The following is a 13,045-nucleotide window of genomic DNA, read 5'->3' as shown; positions in this document are numbered from 1 at the left end:
TAGCAGCACACTGGCTTTGCTGATAAAAAGAACAAAGAAAACAAACCAATACCTTTTGCTGACATTTCTCTTTCTAATGCAAAGAAGGGAGGTGTTTTCTCCCTTTTCCACCCTTTTCTGGCATCCAGAAGTCTACAGGAGCCAGACCGAGACTATGGTCCATTCTCTGATATTAAAGGCTCAAAAACAAAATCCATAAATATAAATAAATAAAAATCAATGGTTGTTTTTCTCCCAGCTCTTCACTTCTGACCCTGTTCTGCTCTACTCTCTTCTCTTCCCACGGTGTTCCACGTTGTTATTTGCTGAACACAATTCTTTTTATAAGTGAGACTAGTTAGAGAGGAAAGATGTTTACTGCTTTGTAAACTTCCTGCTGCCATAAGCAGCGTCCTGGCTTATAGTTCTGAGTTGGCGTTGCTGAGAAAAGGCCTTCCACGATCGAGTCATGATGCCCTGTCAATATGTTTGGCTAAAATGTTAATGCTGTGTATTTCACAAGCACAGTTTTCTATAGGGGAAGGAGTTTAAATCCAAAGACAAAGGACAGAAGTCTCCGTCTGCTTTTGTATTAACTCGAATAAAACCTCCGATACCCGGGGCAAGGGGTTTGTTCCAGAGAATAAAGAGGTTGTCAAATTGCTGTCTTTGGGTAAAATGTTTTGATACTCTCTCATAAGATACACAGTGTCAGCACTAGCATATATTATAATTTTCAGAATTATGCCAGTTCTGAGCCAGCTCTGTCCTTACTAGAAGTAGAAGGCTGCAAAACAATTTGGCTTGGATAGATTTTTTTTTCTTACTGCTTGCCGTTAGGAGCTATCATGGTTTTCCTTCGCCATCTCCTGTTTCTTCAGTTGCTCCGGTATTGTCTGTTGTCCCCAGTGCCCTCGCCTGGGGATTTTTGCTGCAATTTCCCCTCACTAGGAAGTTTTCTTAGACTTCTTTAAAAGGAGCACTAGCTTTCCTAAAATACATTAGATACAAAGAAGAAAGGGGCTTTTCTGGTAGAAATTACTAGCTAGGTAAATGGTGATATTACCTGTATTGAGATTATAAAAACCTTGTCTACCTTAAGTATTTTAGAATTAATAGAATGTTTGTCATTTTTCTTACACATGTTAAGACATTTCACATATGTTCATCTCTCAGTATTCACTAAAGTTGTCTGAGGTAGGGTGGGGCAGGCATTTCAAGTACTGTGTTCAGAGTGACCCAGGAATTCATTCTGGCAGCGGTCTGCTGAAATCAGAGATCTTTGATGATAAAAATGTTACTGGAAGGGCACCTGGGTGGCTCAGTCAGTTAAATGTCCGACTTTGGCTCAGGTCATGATCTCATGGTTCGTGAGTTCAAGTCCTGTGTCGGGCTCTGTGCTGACAGCTCAGAGCCTGGAGCCTGCTTCAGATTCTGTGTCTCCCTCTCTCTGCCCCTCCCCTGCTCATGCTCTTTCTGTGTCTCTCAAAAATAAACGTTAAAAAAAAATTTTTTTTAATGTTACTGGCTGTCCCTCCTCTTTGATCAATGAAGAACATGGTCACAGTCCACACTTCACTTTTGAGAGGGAGTTAGACAAGTTACCTAGTCTCTCTGCCTCGGTTTCCTCATTTAAAAAAAATTTTTTTTAAATGTTTATTCACTTTTGACAGAGCGCAAGCAGGGGTGGGGCAGAGAGAGAGGGAGACACAGAATCCAAAGTAGGCTTCAGGCTCTGAGCTGTGAGCACGGAGCCCGATGTGGGGCTTGAACTCAAGAGCCATGAGATCATTAACTGAGCCTAAGACAGAAACTTAACCGACTGAGCCACCCAGGTGCCTCTCCTCATCTTAAAATGAATAAAAAGAACACATATTTCATAGAGTTATAGTGAAGGTCCGTACATATGTGCACTATCTATAGTGCGCGGAAAAGTGCCTGGAAAAGTGCCGGGAACAGAGCAAGAGCACAGTAAATACCGCTCTACTACCTAGTACTACAATTGGAATTATAATTTGTTTCATTGAAGCACCAGAAAGGCTAAACTCAGCTCCCTAAAAAGATGACACTTAAAAAGCTGATAGCATTTCAATTTTTCAGGATGTCTTTTTAAAATCCAAGCTATTCCAGGATGTTACAAGAATGAGAACTAGAAAGCATCAGGACCATTCCATGATTCTGAGTATCTTACATGCATACATCGATGTATATATGTATAATGGATACATATGTGTGTTTTTGTATATATACATGTTATATAACACATATATAACAAATATAACTATATTACATGTATATAGTTAATTTTTACAAAAATGGTAGCAAACCACACCCAGTTCAGTTGCTTACATTTTTGATTAATAATATATCCCCAGAATTGGTTTCATTGTCTCATTCTTCGTGAAGGCTGAAAATTATTCCAATGTACAGATGAACCATAATTCAATTTTTCTCCTATTGATGGACTTTTAGGTTGTTTCCAGTCTTTTGCTTTTATAAAGAAGGCTGGAATGAACATTATTGGACATAGGTCATTTCAAAAGATGTGGAAGAATATCTCTTGACTTTTTTGTTATTAAGTTTAGTACAATTCTTCCTCACTCTGCAATAAATTGTAGCCTTCCTGTAGCTTAGAATATTCCTATCTAGTTATTTTATTTTTGTAAGATGTACACACAATATTTTTAACACATGTAATATGTTATATATTACATATGCCAAGCTTGTAACAAAAATAAAGTACATGAACACATGGGTAATGTCTGCAAAGATTTCCTGTAAACAACCACTCTCAGTTCTGGTATTGATTCTCTTTAGTTTCAATCCTGTGATCTAAGTGTCCTATCCCTTTAATGACTTCAGCCTCCAGTCATGTTTTGTCCTAGATCTTCTTTGAGTTAGACTCACTTGCTAGATCCCTTGATCATCTTTCATACCCTATATTTTATTGCTTTTATTTCCAGAAATGAAGATGGTGAAATGTGTTTTTTTTTTCTTTTAGCTATCTCCAAAGGCAAGGAAGTTCTTCTAAACATACTGAAGACCAAGGAATTTCCAATGGCAGTAAAGCAATTCTGAGGAATTCAATATGAATAATCAGGGTTGAAAACACAAATATGAGGTCCCATTGCAAAAAGGGTTATATTCAAATGCATTAAAAAAGAGCATGATATAGGTTGAGAACTACCAGTAAGTTCAGCCATGAGCATTAAGTTCATGATGGGCATAGCTAAGACTCAGTTTTATACCTAACCATTGAATAGTCCCAAATAATAATAACAGTAGCTGATGTTTATTGAGTACTTACTGTTTTCAGGCACTGTCCTAATAATACTATACATGCATTATGTTATTTAATCCTTCAGAAACTTATAAGAGAAATGGAATTATTAGTTCGTATTTGGTAGCTAAGAAAATGTGTCCCAAATCATATATATAGGTAGAGTTAGTATTCAGTCCTAATACTTTTAACCATTTCACTTTATAAAGAAAATATATATTTTTTGAAGTTTCAATTTTTAACTCTAAATTACTACTGGCTTTTTACTTCCTCGTTTCTTTCATTTTGAATGCAGCTATTTCTGAATTCAACAAACAGATAAAGAATAATAAGAAGTTGAAATACATGTGGTTTAAACTGATTTCTAATTACTGAGTTTCTACTGCGATTGTGGAAACTGTATATTCCTGAATAAAATTAGATTGCCATACTTCCATTTTGCTTAGTTTTGAAGTATTACCTATCAATTTCTTCCAGTATAGGTTTATATGCTTAATTGGTTTACCAAAAACAATTTATCTGAACAAAATAGAATGTAGCAAAAGGAAAAATCAACAACTGACATTGAAATTTGGCAGTAAAGCCATCTATAAACGCCAGATGATCTATACACAGCGATAGCCAAGTTCATTGAAGAGATCAGGTGTGATTATTATGATTATTATCTGCTTCCACATTTAGGAAAGAAATCAGCTCTGTGGTTTTATTTCATACCAAGTCTACTATATCAACATGAAGAATTTGGCTGAGTATGAGGACAGGAAGAGGGACTAAAGCAAGAGTTTCAGTTTGAAATTGCAAATTAATTTTTGTTCATTGTAACTAGTCTAGTGATACAGAGATATATCAAAACAAAACCAATAGAGATATATCAAAATAAAATCAATACAGATATATCACCCACCTTTCTCCAAATCCAGCCACTTGAGGTTATAAACATTCTGTTTATCCTTCCAAACTTTCCCATACTTTTACAAACACCTACATACATCTAGACATATATAGTTTTATTTTTTACAAAAGTTGGATGATACTATATGCATTCCTCTAAATCTTGCTTTTCCCCTAACACAGACATTCCTCCAGCTCAATGCATATAAATCTAACTCGGGGGGTGCCTGGGTGGCGCAGTCGGTTAAGCGTCCGACTTCAGCCAGGTCACGATCTCGCGGTCCGTGAGTTCGAGCCCCGCGTCGGGCTCTGGGCTGATGGCTCAGAGCCTGGAGCCTGTTTCCGATTCTGTGTCTCCCTCTCTCTCTGCCCCTCCCCCGTTCATGCTCTGTCTCTCTCTGTCCCAAAAATAAAATAAACGTTGAAAAAAAAATAAAAAAATAAATCTAACTCGGGAATTTTGAGAGTTTCACATTATTCTCAATAAGTTGTACCATAATTCTATTCCCTTATTGATGGATATTCAGGTCATTTCCAGGTTCTTGCCATTGCAAACAATGCTGTCAGATACTTTCTTATTTCCAATATTTGAAGAAATATATATACACACATAAATTTTTGAAGAACTTGGTCTAAAGTTTGTGTACTCAAAATTGGTCCTAAATAGTGTACTAAAATAGTGTACTAAAAATTGGTCCTCTTGCTAGCTATGAACATAGTTCAGACACATGGTCGGGTGATGGGCAAATGCAGTTCTCCCACTGTTTTTAGCACCATATGAGATATGCATTCAGTAAGCTTACACTTTGCATTGTCCTGATTGAATTTTTCCAATCCATTCAGGTGTAGTAAGTGCTTTTACTTTGTTATAAGAAAATTCATTTCTGTTTAAGCATTTTTTAATTATCAGCTACTTTTCAGGATTCTTACCATTGTTTACAGGTATAAACTGAAACAAAGGTAACTTTGATTTGATATTATCACAATTTCTTGTATATGAGATTTATTTTCTCCTGCATCTAAATTTGTCATTGGAGTAAATTGGGTACTTTGTACTTTGGGGACCAGTAATGGACAGGAATTTGTTGAGTCTCAGCCTTCCCTGATCCAATTTAAACACTCCCAGCATTGTCAGTCTTTATTACAATTTTTATTTTCCAGCCCACAAAGTGTCCCCCGCCCCCATTAGCTTTTTAACAGCTTTATTAATGTACAATTTACATATAAAAAAATTCACCCATCTTAAGTGTACAGTTCAATGTATTTTAGTAAACTCATACGGTTGTGCAACCATCACCACAATCTGGTTTGGGAACCTTTCAATCCCTCCAAAAAGTTTTTTTATTTCCATTTACGGTAATTCCCTGCTCCCACTTTGAGCCTCAAGCTAACTCTGATTTGCTCTCTGTCTCTGTGGATTTGCGTTTTCTAGAATTTCATATAAATGGAATCATACAACATGCAATCTTCTGTGTCTGGCTTCTTTAACATGTCTTAAAAGTTTACCCACACTGTTGCATATGTCAGCAATTAATTCCTTTCTCTTTCCTGGAAGTATTTCATCATATAGATGTACCACAACTTGTTGGTTCTTTTACTAGCTCATGGACACTTGTATTGTTTCCTGTTTTTGGTGACTACAAATAAAGCTGCAGTGAACATTATTGTACAAATCTTTAGTTGGGCATGTTTTAATTTTTCTTGGGTAGACACCTAGGTGTGGAATTGCTCCATTGTATGGTAAAGTGACAAAAATTATGTCTTAAGTCAATGTTATTGTTTGCATATAATTTTTACATATTATCCACCTATAATAGATATACTTTATTTACACCACCCATAAATCATTATATATTATCTCCTTTTTCCTTCCTTGTTGTTCTGGGCCTTTTTAAGCTTTAAAGGTAATACTTCCAGGTTTAGAGATAATATTCTAAAAAGGAAGGGATCTATGACTGTGCTTGCCCTCATGTCCTTAACAAGGCATTTATTTCCTCATGTGCATTTAATTCACTTCTCAAAACAGCACTTTCATTTAATATCCTATTACATTTCTCCACTGAAGTAGCTATTGTATCGGTTTTCACACATTACTGAACTCATCACAAGACTACAAACTATAACATTGCTTCTCAGAAATTGTCTGAAAACAGGACAGGAATTCCATTCTGCAGTCCTTGTTAATAATAGATATTAGTTGCTATTTATTGTGTTTCCCATGTGCCAGGTACTTTGCTAGTTGCCTTGCAGACATCGACTCATTTAATCTTCAACAAATTCTATGAAATAGATAATGTTATCATTCACATTTTACAGATAAAGAGACTGAGATTAGAGAGCTTATTCAGAAGTTGAGACAGCTAGAAAGTAATTTTTGTAGCTACACTAAGAACAGTAAAAAAAGTTTTGAAGAACATGGCTTTTGACTAGCTGATCAGAAGAATTCCTGCTTTTTACTTGTTGCTATAGAAAGCAACAAGATTGCTACATGATTAAAGTAACAAAATAACCCAAGTATTAGACATGCCTTAATAGGAACCTGCGTGTCTCTGTTAAATATTCCTTGCTTCACTCTTTGATCAGAGTTTAGTGGCTTATAATATGAGCACTGAGAATGGGAGAAATTCTTTGTGGCTGAAAGCATAACTAGATAAAATGAACATAATTCTTGCCTTCGTAACAAGGAGCCAATTCATAAAGTCATATTATGGCAACTTGGGCTTTTGTTGGTGGGAATTAGATCAATGTCTTCTAGGAACATGCCTCTTTGCTCAGACGTATCCTAAAGGATGCAATTTGTAAAGAGATCTTAGGCCAGCCTGGAGCAGCTCTTGGTCAGCTCACCCTGACTTCCAGTGAGTCTTTTCAAACACTATTTGCCAAGATCCTTTAATAAGAGTATATCAATTTTTTATTTTAAAAATAGATACGAATGGAAGAATGACAAGAAGCAAATACATTAAACTCGGTTAACATTTGGTAGTGGTACTATAAGAAATGTTTCTCAACTTCATTGTGCTTTTCTACATTTTCCAAATTTTTGATCCTGAGCAAAATAAGACAGCAAGAAATATATTTTTCAGAATATTATCCTTTCCTAGGTACTGCATAGCGCAGGTACAATTGGAAGGACCACGAGGGAGAAAATCAACAAAGTCCCAAAGGTCATCAACCAATGTCATCATTTCATTTGGGGCTGAGTGCAAGGATTAGGACTGACTTTGCTGTCACCACAAAGGAGACAATACTTTATAGGATCAACTAGTAGGGAGGGGAAATACTACATTATACTTTAGTGTACCCAAATTCACTAGGTTCTCACAATTTGCATCAGAAATTGGAGTAATGTCTGGTCAGGATCAGGAACCTCTTCAGTCAGAGTGGAAATGTCCACAAGTGCAATTTGTTTCCTTCTTAAATGAACTTAGCAAAATGTGCCTCCCCAGACCAAATGAATCAGCATCACCTGGGAACTAAACAAGAGGCAAATTCTAGGATCTTACCCTATACCTACTGAATTAGAGTCTCTGGGTGGGGCCCAACAATCTGGTATAACAAGCTTTCTAGGTGGTTCTGATTTTTACTCAACTTTGAGAATTCCTGGCCCACAACATGGTTGTAGTTTAAATCATGAAATTTGGAATCAGACTACACAGATGAGAATCCCGTATCTATCATTAAATAGTTCTTTAAGAAAGGTGAATTTAGGCAAGTTATTAAACCTCTGTATCTCAGGCTCCTCAACTGAAAAATGAGGCTAGTTATTTTTTTATGTTTGTTGAAACTATAAACCAGTTAATTTTTGTGATAAACTTAGAGAAGTATTTGGCACATGATAAATACAGTAAAACCTTGGTTTCCAAGCATAATTCATTCCGGAAACATGCTTGTAATCCAAACCAATTTTGTATCAAAGTGAATTTCCCCATAAGAAATAATGGAAACTCAGATGATTCATTCCACAACACAAAAATATTCATATAAAAATGATTGCAATACTGTAATATAATACAAAATAATAAAGAAATACAAAATATAAAGAAAAATGAACAATTAACCTGCACTTGCCTTTGAAAACCTTTGTGGCTGGTGTGAGGGAGACGAGAGAGGAGGGTTATTGTGTAGGACGACTTTCACTATCACTAACGGAATCAATGCTATCCATTGGCTCAACGGAATCTTTTTCTTTTCCTACATCTTTGACAAGGAACCTATTCAATGACTTAGAATGAAGCAAAGCATTCCTAAACTTGCTCCTGGAAAAGGAAAAGCAAAGGACTGTCCATAGGTGCTTTGAAGTGATAAAAAAAATACCCTAGTGCCAGTCGTGGGCACCTTCCAACATTCTGAAAAACCACTAATTTCTGCCAAACACCGCAGCCTGAGACGAAGCATCTGAGCATGGGAGACGATCACCCATAAGCGTGCGCGCACACGCACACACACACACACACACACACACATATACAGAGAGAGAGAGAGAGAGAGAGAAAGAGAGAGAGAGCGCCACTGACTCAGTTGTAATCATGCGACATTCAGTGTCATGTACTACTCATATGGCAAGACATCACTTGTTTATCAAGTTAAATATTAGAAATATTAGAAATGTTTGCTTGTCTTGCGGAAGACTCGCAGAACAAGTTACTCACAATCCAAGGTTTTACTGTACTTGGAAAGTGTTTCCTACTATTATTTTTCTGGAATTGTAGCAATATCCCATTTAATGTTGTTGGAATCAACAAACTCCAATAGAGGAGCAAACAAATATCTCACATCAAACAAATATCATATTCATTTATGCATTCATTCATCAAATATTGAAAATTAATTATTAAGCTTAAGGCATGATTTTATGTTCTGCACACTTTCAAGTACTAACTCAAAATCTTAGAAGACACATTAAGGGGTGCCTGGGTGGCTCAGTCACTTAAACGTCTGATTTCGGCCTAGGTCATGATCTCGCCATTCCCAAGTTCAAGCCCTGCGTTGGGTCAGCTCAGAGCCTGGAGCCTGTTTCAGATTCTGTGTCTCCCCCTCTCTTTCTGCCGCTCCCCACTCACGCTCTGTCTTTCTCTCTCAAAAATAAATAAACATTAAAAAAAAAAAAGACACATTTAAGAGTGCAGTATTGGTTAGCAGACCACATGATGGTACCTGGAAAAGGATGGAATGCTAAAAATGATACCACTAAGCAAAAAAACCCAACAGCCCTACATTAAAGAAAAGAGTATCTGTTTAACAAAAAGCTGAATGGAAAATATACATACCATCCCTCATCAGTGAGGATTCCTAACTTTGTTCTGACTTTATTCCTAACTGTAATATTTTGTAGCTGACAATTGAGGACTCATTAGTGTATATTCTAATTTAATTTTGATGAAAAACAATTTTATTTTATTTATTTATTTAAAAATTTTTTAATGTTTATTTTTGAGAGAGAGAGAGAGAGAGAGAGAGTGTGTGTGTGTGTGTGTGTGTGTGTGTGTGTGTGTATGTGTGTGTGTGTGTGAGTGGGGGAAGGACAAAGAGAGAGGGAGACCCAGAATCCAAAGCAGGCTCCAGGCTCTGAGTTGTCAGCACAGGGCCCAACACAGGGGTGGAACTCATGAACTGTGAGATCATGACCTGAGCCGAAGTTGGACACTCAACCGACTGAACCACCCAGGTGCCCCTAAAAACACTTTTATTTTAAAGGATATAATTCTACCAACTGATCTTGCTGTCTCCATTTTATTTCTACTTAACCACTTGCCTAGAAATCTCCATGAAACTTTGCCTCTGTGGATCAAAAGCTATCTCAAGTATTGAGTTGTAGGTTTCTCTTTTGTTTGTTTGCCATTTTTACCTGTCCTGCACAGACCCAGTTACCATCATCTGGTCTCCTAACTAATGTAATTCACTCTAAACTATGGCTCTTACATGAAAAGATGCTCAACATCGCTCCTCATCAGGGAAATACAAATCAAAACCACACTCAGATATCACCTCACTCCAGTCAGAGTGGCCAAAATGAGCAAATCAGGAGACTATAGATGCTGGAGAGGATGTGGAGAAACAGGAACCCTCTTGTACAGTTGATGGGGATGCAAATTGGAAAACAGTGTGGAGGTTCCTCAAAAAATTAAAAATAGACCTACCCTATGACCCAGCAATAGCACTGCTAGGAATTTACCCAAGGGATACAGGAGTACTGAGGCATAGGGGCACTTGTACCCCAATGTTTATAGCAGCACTCTCAACAATAGCCAAATGGTGGAAAGAGCCTAAATGTCCATCAACTGATGAATGGATAAAGAAATTGTGGTTTATATACACAATGGAGTACTATGTGGCAATGAGAAAGAATGACATATGGCCATTTGTAGCAACGTGGATGGAACTGGAGAGTGTGATGCTAAGTGAAATAAGTCATACAGAGAAAGACAGATACCATATGGTTTCACTCTTATGTGGATCCTGAGAAACTTAACAGAAACCCATGGGGGAGGGGAAGGAAAAAAAAAAAAGAGGTTAGAGTGGGAGAGAGCCAAAGCATAAGAGACTGTTAAAAACTGAGAACAAACTGAGGGTTGATGGGGGGTAGGAGGGAGAGGAGGGTGGGTGATGGGTATTGAGGAGGGCACCTTTTGGGATGAGCACTGGGTGTTTTATGGAAACCAATTTGACAATAAATTTCATATATTGAAAAAAATAAACTATGCCTCTTAAGATTATTCTGTAATACCTGTAACTATGCTGCATAATGTCTTAAGCCTAGGATATTTTCAATAAATATTTGCTGAATGAATGCACAAAAGAATGATGTGATACTTGCTTGAAATGGGATATGTATTCGCTCCCCTATTCAGATTATGTATATCTTTTCCATCATTTTACTTTTGATCCACGTGTATCATATTTAAACTGAGTTTCTTACAGATGGCAGAGTTGAGTCACATTGTTTAATCCATCTCCACATTTCCTGTTTTTAAATTAGTATGTTTAGATAATTTACATTTATGTTATTGATATTGTTAACAGATACACTGAAACATATTAAAAATTTTAAGACTTTATTTGAGCAAAAATGGATTCAAATCAGGGCATTGTCCAATCTAGCCAAAAGAAAGAAGCTCTAAAGAACTGTATAAAATGAAAGACTACTCAGGGCTTCTGGGTGGCTCAGGTTGAGCGTCTGATTTCAGTTCAGGTCATGATCTCACGGTTTGTGAGTTTGAGCCCTGTGTCAGGCTCTGTGCTGACAGCTTGGAGCCTGGAGCCTGCTTCAGATTCTGTGTCTCCCTCTCTCTCTACCCCCCCCCCCCCCCCCAGCTCATGCTCACACTCTGTCTCTGTCAAAAATAAATGAACTTAAAAAAAATTTTTTTTTGGTTAAAAATTAAAGACTACTATAGCCAGAAGAGAGTAGGAACAAGAAAGTTATACTAGGCAACAAAACAAGTTGATTATTACAAAGTTACTTTTCCTTACGGGATGGGTCTATCAGGCAGATTGCCTAACTAGTACCATCCAGGGAACTGCTGATTGACTGGTTTAAGATTCCATTTCTGGGAGAGCTGAAACTGTGATTAAGTCTAAGTTTAGTGATGGGGGCTTAGTGTAAGTGACACCATTTGGGGCCTGTCATCTTGTTTTTGACAATCTGGATTTAGATTGATGGTACTCCAAATTCTGGTGTTTCCCACTCCCCTCCTCCAACCTGCCTGTTGCTATTTACTTTCCAGAGTCTTCACAAAGGTGTTCTGTGCATTCTCCCCAGGCTCTCTGGCTATATTCAGTGGGAGGCAATAAATGAAGCATGCTGACTCCATCTACTTACAATCAGAACTTTGGGGATAATTATTTTTAGAGTTCCCGTTAAGTCTGAGGGTCAGATTTCAAGTTTCTGATGGTTACATTAATGTTCCTGTCAAGTCACAGAATCTCAAATTTGCCACAATCCAACCAACTTACAGAAATATCTTCCTTCAGCGATTAAAACAAACAAAAACAACTCTTCAGGACTTTCAGGATGAGTTGCTTATAAAACTTTCCCAGCTCTGCCTCAGACTCAAGTTTTCCAGAGGTAGGACATGCTTCAGGTGAGTATGTATAATAGACTTATCCAAGACCAAATCAGACAGAATCTCAGGCTAGCAGATGGATAATGTCACAAAATGTTTGTTCCTGTTTTTTTTTTCCAACAAATATTGTGGGTCAGATCCTGTTCTGAGTATTTGGGATATAGCAGTCAGTTAAGAAAATGGCCCTTACCTCTAGTGGGTGTTGGGGTAGGGAAGGAAGAAAGACAAGAGACACACTGACAAATAAATGAATCAAATAATTTCAATTAGTGAAAGTGTTGGGAAGAAATAAAAACAGGGTAAAGGACTACAGAGTGAAGGGGGTGGAGGGTATAGTGGCTACTTTACCCAGGAGGTTGGGAAAAGCTCTCCAAGAAGCATTTGAATTGCCATCTGAATGTTGGCAAGGAGGAAAACAGGAAGATGTGGGAGCAGAAGTATTCAGGAAAAGAGAAATGAAATGGTCAAAGTGCAGTCTACCCTTTTTCTATCTCCTTTCTACATTCCTGACCACAGAGTTTAAATCTAGATGAAGAACAGTTGTTGTTATGGTTGTTGTTTTTCTCAAGCAGCTGGAGACCTTCATCGAACCTTAAACTATGCACAGGCAATAAACCACCCCAGAATGTGACTGATATAACCCACTCCCTTAATAATGTTTTTTCTGCACATCAATGAAAGCCCAAGTTCTGGCCCAATATTAAGGGAAGAAGGATGGTGAATTTTAGCTGGATATGGTATTTAGAATGAAGGAGGCAGATGATTAGATTCTGGATAAAAAGAATCCAGATTGTCTCATTCATTCATTCATTCATTCATTCATAAGAAATAG

The sequence above is a fragment of the Prionailurus viverrinus genome, chromosome C2 (genome assembly GCF_022837055.1).
Source record: "Prionailurus viverrinus isolate Anna chromosome C2, UM_Priviv_1.0, whole genome shotgun sequence".
NCBI classification, from domain to species: Eukaryota; Metazoa; Chordata; class Mammalia; order Carnivora; family Felidae; genus Prionailurus; species Prionailurus viverrinus.
This window is presented reverse-complemented; position numbering follows the sequence as displayed.